Here is a 7,598-nt window from a genome sequence, read left to right on the forward strand (position 1 = left end):
GTCCCATAAGCCAAGGTGTTGACTGGAGCAGTAATAGCTGTCAGAGTGCATGGAACTCTCAGCTGCCCTTGTCATTCATGAATCTTTGACAAAATATCCCTTTTGAAAAGATAGTTTATGATTAGGCTATCACTAACTCTGTCACACATTTGTATGAAGAAAACATTTTTTGTTTCTTAACAATTTTCATGAAAAATTGTTTAGAAATCATACTAAGTAGAAAAAAATCTAAACATTAAAACCAACTCAAAATTAAACAAAATCGTACTGTCAAAAATTGTTTTCTGCTCATACCTGTCATGGATCACCTGGTGTGCCATCCAAGAAAATAAATCAGCGCTTATGCGTTGCTCTTAACTAAAATGCGTCACACTCACATATAAATGGTCATTTCTTTCTAAAATTTGCATGAACAACCAACCTTTCTTATATACTACCCTAGGGATATTTCCAATAACATCTAGTAGCCCTCAAACAGGAAAAAATATTCCAGTCTTTCTTAATAATCTCCATAATTTGAGCACTGTCACTAATAAAAGTCATAATGAAGGAGGCAGAAAAATCACTATTATCTTCCCCCCCTTCCTTCTCTATGCCTCAAATGTAAGTTTTCATCTAAGTCCTTCTTTTTAATCCTTCCTGTTTCAATATACTCCCTTTCTTTCATCACCTTCATCAATAATACAAAATGGTTTAAAAAAACTTTTACAACTGCAAAACCATCTGCTACTCCCGAGCCATTTGATAATACAGACTAATCAAGTTCATGTCCAAGCGCCCCCTTCTATAAGCCCATTGACTTTTTTCTACACAGTTACATTAGGACATTTTATCACTTGCCATATTTTTTTACATCTTTCCCTTTCTTTTCCCTTTCTTTTCACATTTTCCCCTTAAATTATAAATAAAGAACCCTGGAATTATAATTTTCATGCTAACCACCGCATAATGTAATACTGATTGAAATAGATTCTCTCTTTCCTTGTTAGTTATGTATACATACAGTGCTTTAATTCTATAAACATGTTCTCTCCAGCTCACATCCCCAACAGTTAACCTTCCCATCCTTACCAGTGGTTACAGCTAGTATTTTCACTGTTATTTTGCACAACATGCCACTCTAGAACAACTTCCACGTCCTAATTTCCATATTATATTTCCAACCCACAGTTATTCTGCTTGCAGACTTTCTTCATTGATCAGGAATCTTACATCTTCTAATAGAATAACATCCACGTCACATTTCGCACACCATTCCAGTATCTCTATCCTTTTTGGTGGTTATAATAATGCTCACATTTCCAGAAATATTCTTTTCCTTCTTTTAGGTGTAGGGAATATTGTTATATTCTCATTTTTCCTATTTTTTACTCTTTCCTTAGTTTAATACATTTTCTTCGGTCTATATAGAAATAATCCTTGATCCCCATAATCAGATTTCTCACTGACTAGTATTTCTAAAAAATATTAGCATTAATCCTTTCTCCTGACCTCTCTTCAGACATACACTCTATCTCTTCATTTTCCATCCCTATATTTTTTCTTCCTTTACAGTTTCTAATTCATTTACTTCACCATCTCCTCCAGGCTCTTTCTGTCCTTCCTCATGCATGTTTTCTTTCCTTTCCCCTTCTTTTTCAAAAATTACTTATTGTTTGCTCTTGACAATCCAACCAATGGTATCCCTTTTACACAACATTCATTCCCTTCAGCAGTATAGGAGAGTATACACATATACACACACACGCACGCACACACACACACACACACACACACACACACACACACACACACACACACACACACACACACACACATGCACACACACACACACACACACACACACACACACACACACACACACACACACACACACACACACACACACACACACACACACACACACACACACTCACACACACACACACACACACACACACACACACACACACACACACACACACATGCACACACACACACGCACACACACACACACCCACACACACCCACACGCACCCACACACCCATGCACACCCATGCACCCCCACACACACCCACACGCACCCACACGCACCCACACACACACGCACACACATGCGCGCACACACACACACACACAAATGCACACACATGCACACATGCACACACGCACCCACACACACGCACACACACACACACACACACACACACACACACACACACACACACACACACACACACACACACACACACACACACACACTGGTCATATGTTCCAGTTTTTAAGAAAAAGAAAATGAGCACAGCTGACCAAAAATCAGCTGCTTGAGCATGCTAGCTTTTTTTCTATGTGAGATCATGATACAGTGGCGATTGAGGAATTTGCCCTTTCCCCAATGCAGTACAGTCTCAGACTTGGTTTATATAATTAGTAGGTGGTGTGAAGGTGCAGGGGGCATTCCCTCTGCAAAAATTTTTTTGACCGGCTGCTCAGTGACTAACAAGTTGCATACAATCTTTTGCCTTTTAATAAAACACATTTTTGATATATGGATATACATCTATCCATATATATATATATATATATATATATATATATATATATATATATATATATATATATATATATATATATATATATATATATATAAACATGGGAGAAAAAGAGAGGAGAAGAGAATAGAGAGAGAGATCATATTTGTCCATGTAGATTCAGGGTTAGATTTTCATTTAAAGTGACATGAAATGGGTAGAGAAAGCATTAATGCTGAAGATAATACTAGAGCAAGAGGGAATCATTTAACTTCATGAAGCCTATTTCTAAAACAAGCTCTAGGACTTTTTGGATGAAGATACACTTACACTAACAGTGACGGTTAAATTACTATAAGATTTTGGATTGCCAACCTTATAACATCATGTTAGTATTTTGGATGGATTCACTCTCTCTGGGACAGTTATGTTTAAAAATGCAGTCAGGAAGAAGAAGAAGTTTTGATTTGCTACAGATGGTTTAATTTTAGAATTGGCAGACTTAGGATTAATAAAATATTATAGTATATTATTAAGTTAAAGTTATATTTGGTAGGCAAACATGAGACAACACTCCTCTATTAGATACCATTATAAGACTTCTTGACAAAAATAGGCAACCTAGATACATCCTTACTGCAGATGCAAGCAAAGCATTTGACAGAGTCAATCTAAACTTCTTATTTAATGTTTTGCCCCTGTTTGGAATTCCACAAGAATTTATAAACAAAATTAAGGTTCTTTATTAGAAAGCCTCCACTAATATCCAAATAAATAAACTTAATGCCAACCCTATCCCTATCTCAAAAGGCACAAGGCAAGGTTGCTCCCTCTTTCCCTACCTATTTAATGTATATTTAGAACCCTTGCTTCTATATATATCTCAAAACATTTTCCACCGCATACCTAGAATTTCAAACATTGCAATTTCTTATTCGGCCTTTGCTGATGACTTAAATTTATATTTTCAGCTACCTAATACTGACCTTCCAGAAGTACTGAATTCAATTGATTTGTATTCTGTGATATCCAATTATAAATTAAACTCAAGTAAATCTTATATATCTCCATTAAATCTCCTAGGCCATAAAGAATTCTACTTCCCTGATAGCGAGATCAAAACTAAATATCAGATAAAATGCCTAGGTGTAACTTACACTTCCAATTTTAAGAAGATCATAAAGAATAATTTACTATGTACATGGACTAACATAGAAAATTATATTAATAAATGGAAGAATATTAACGTGTCTCTGTTATCAAAATCCAGCGTAGCTAAAATTAATCTATTACCAAGAATTATCTTCCAACTTTGTACTATTTTCTCAGTTGTTCCTCAGAAATACTTTAGGGATATAGAAAAAGCAATATCTACATTTCTATGGCATCCCAAATCCATAAGAATTAAATATGATAGACTTTCTCTTGCTAAAAATAAGGGTGGCTTGGGGTTACCAGACTTTAAACTTTACTATAGTATAATCTCTTCTTATAGCCTGATTCAAATAGTAAATTATGATCCTAACATGAATAGTTGGACACCCCAATGGATTAAAACTTGGTATGATCATACTAAATCCCTTAATTTTAACCCCAAATCTCTCCCTTTTATAAACTTAAATCAAAGAGACTCTTATACTAGGAACTTACACCCATTGATTCATCATATTATTCTAACTATCCAAAATCTATTTAAATCTATACAACTTTTAAATGTCCTTCCCTTTATCCAACCGCTTCATTTAAATACTAACCTGTTATTTGATAACCAACCAATAAACTTAGCAAGTTTCCCTTTAATAAAAATAACTTACAATATGGGATATATACAAATGGCAAGAAACTGATATATCTCAACTAAGGCAGAAACTTGAACTTCCTGAGAAATATGTTACCATTCTTAGTTTGATCATGTATCTAATTAAGACAAAATTACCACAAATTAAAATTGACCAGCGAAAAATTAATTTAGCTATTCTGATTTTTAAAAATTTAGCAACCAAGCAACCAAGGGAAAAACAGTGTCTAGGACATATAAACTTATAATGAGTATAAAATCTCAGAGTTTCCTTTTATTTTCAAATTACTGGCAGGAGAAAAGCCAACTAATTACAGAAGAAAATAAAAGAGTGGCCATTGTAGATACGATTAAGTTTATTTCTTTTAAGCATCTGTTGTACAACCAGATTATTCTTAGTATATGCAATCAAATTTAAATAAGTTTAATCCCAAATATCCAGCAAACTGCCCTTACTGCCAAAATCAAATTGCAGACATTATACATGTTTTTTGGGGTTGTAATAGAGTTCACAGCTTATGTTGTTCTCTAAGAGTTAGATTAGAGAAGATGGGCTATAAAAAATCTACCCTATCAAGGGAAACAGTTATTCTGCATATCACCACAACTAAACTTCCTAAAATTCAAAAACATATTTTCATCGCAATATGTGCCCTTTTTAAATTTTATATTACAAAAACTGGACTATCAAATCTTCAATCTCATGGGAGGATTTTCGTAGCTTAGCTATTAAGTATATTACTTCTCACAAATTAGCATATACAGTTACAAATCAAAAACAATGTTATCACAAATACTGGGGATACTTGCTTGACTTAATTCTCAAAAATGCAATCCAGGTAATATGCTAACCCATCTTGTCAGACTTGGACGTGAGTTTGTTGCAATAGAATCACCATATTCCTTTCTTTGTCTCAGCATTTAAGTTTCTAGGTATTATATCTAATTATATCAAAAAGCTTAAATACTTCACTCATACTTGTCATTATGATATGCTCCTTTCAATATCCTTTTTGTAGTGACTTCTATTGTATAGATTGTATATAGTTATTGTTCTGATGTTTTCTTTTTGTGCGGTAGATGTTTGCATTTGTTTGTCAACCTGGTTTTATTATATGACATTCTGTATTATAAAAAGTTAAATAAAGAGATTGTTTGAGAAAAAGTTAAAGTTATATTTGAGGGTATCTGTGATAGCCTTCATGTCCAGGCCAGAGTGACAAAAACAGTTTGGGTTAAGGAAGCAAAGTTTTATTTATAATTAGGATGGGGTAAAGAATTGCAATGACTATTATGGTTAAGGCTGAATGTACAGGTATAGTTTAACTACATAAAAGTAATAATTATGTCAAAAATCAGAATATATGTAAGGTTATGGCTGATCTTATAGTTATTCTAACATGCAACTTTACATTCTCCTCTATGGTTATGATTATGGTTAATTTTCCCTTTGGAATAAACTAGCCTGTCATTTTGGTTGTGAACATTTTTCCTATTTTGCAGTTGCTAGGGGGATAACAACAGAGTTACATTTCACAGATTCCATTACATTGTAGGGTGTCGCATGTTCAGTGGTGCAGTAACAAAATACTTTGAAAGAAATGTTCTTCACTATTTAAAGGCTTACAGCAAATTTCCACTTTGTATTAGGTGTGTGTGAGACCCAAGCCACATATATGTCCCCCTAATGGAAATGTGGAACCCAATAATACATGGCCCAACACTTTAAAACTTATAGCTCAATTCCAGTAAACTAGGCAGCAGATATGGAGTACCAGCATGTCTCTGCTGTATCTCTCTCTCTCTCTCTCTCTATATATATATATATATATATATATATACCTATATATATATATATCTGTATATATAGGTTTACTTCAAATAAATGAAAACCCACATTACCAAAAGCAACATTGCCAAAATGACATAACAAAAACCTGAATTTAATGAATGACACAATGCTGAAGGGTTTTTCAGGGTAAGTATCCAGGTGGCCAGCAAGGAGAAATTTGCCCTTTTCCCCACTGAAGTGTGATTCTCGAGTTGGTATATTTAGTTAGGGGGGAGGGAATGCTGTTGCCCACACTGGCGACTGTGGAGGACATAGCCCCCCCATCTGGGTGGGTTTGAGGTAGTGCAGTGCGCATCATTGTTAGATGGTGACTAACTGGATACTTATCCTGGGAAATATCTCAGCATTGTAATCGTTCATTAAATTCAGGTTTTGGTGATATCATCTTGGCAATGTCAGCTTTGGTAATGTGGGTTTTCATTCTTTTGAAGTAGACCCGTATATATAGATTTATATATACATACATATATAGTGTAGTGAATTGCAGTCTCAGAGTTGATATATTTAAGTAGCAGGGGGTGTGGGGTGCACAACCCCCCACATGGGGATGCAGTGGGGCTTGGCCCTCTGCTTATAGCTGAAGGGTAATATGTTTCTGTATGTATTTGTGCTAGAATATAGTAAGTGTTGGTATCCTGTGTGTATATGAGATTTAGTATTTTGAGTTTTCAGTATTTTGAACTTTCAGGATTTTGATCTCAGGATTTTGGGCTTTCAGGATTCTGTTGTGCTTATATATATATATATATATATATATATATATATATATATATATATATATATATATATATATATATATAAATATATACACATATGTACATGTTCAGCCTGGTAAACTTCTTCATGATAGTCACCAAACTATGAATGAGGTCAAAATGATGCACATTGTCTCTCTTGACATTGACACTTCCCACAAAACTAGGAATAAACAGATAGTTCCACCGTTGTTCAGAGGTAGGATGCAGGAAGTCAGGATATGGGATTCTACCTCAACAAAAAGGCTAGTCGCCAGCAGAATCCCCCATGGCTCAGTGCCTGGGGCCACTCCTTTTTGAAATGTAATGCTTTGGAAGCCAAAGTTCATGCTAAAGCCCTCTGGTGTACAAAGTTTGCAGATGACTGCAAGCTCAGAATGATTATAGAGCCCCACAATACAATAATAGCAAGCCTTGTTAGCACAGTAGGTAGCGCGTCAGTCTCATAATCTGAAGGTCGTGAGTTCAATCCTCACACAGGGCACTTCCAAATTGGGGTTGGGAGGGTGGCCTGATGGTTAAGGTGTTTGCCTTACAAACACAAGGTGCAGGGTTTGAGTCTCACAAGGGATAATTTTCTTGGCTTAAAATGGCTCGCAAGGGCAGTTAGCTTAGTACTAACCTATGAACAACACGACTCTAACTGGCTTCATTGAAATCCACATCATCAAACTGCAGTTCA

The 7,598-nt window shown here is 35.1% G+C and overlaps 1 protein-coding gene and 1 non-coding gene across 3 annotated transcripts in view; both read left to right on the plus strand.

Moving 5' to 3' along the window:
* Window positions 1-7,598, plus strand: part of GRM5 (glutamate metabotropic receptor 5) — a 1,888,276-nt gene that overhangs the window by 1,291,898 nt on the left and 588,780 nt on the right. The window lies entirely within an intron of this gene.
* Window positions 7,328-7,400, plus strand: TRNAM-CAU. The gene has a single exon. It is a non-coding gene; the product is annotated as a tRNA-Met (tRNA).

This window comes from Protopterus annectens, chromosome 5.part0 (assembly GCF_019279795.1).
Source record: "Protopterus annectens isolate FY-2018-M chromosome 5.part0, PAN1.0, whole genome shotgun sequence".
Classification (NCBI taxonomy): Eukaryota; Metazoa; Chordata; order Ceratodontiformes; family Protopteridae; genus Protopterus; species Protopterus annectens.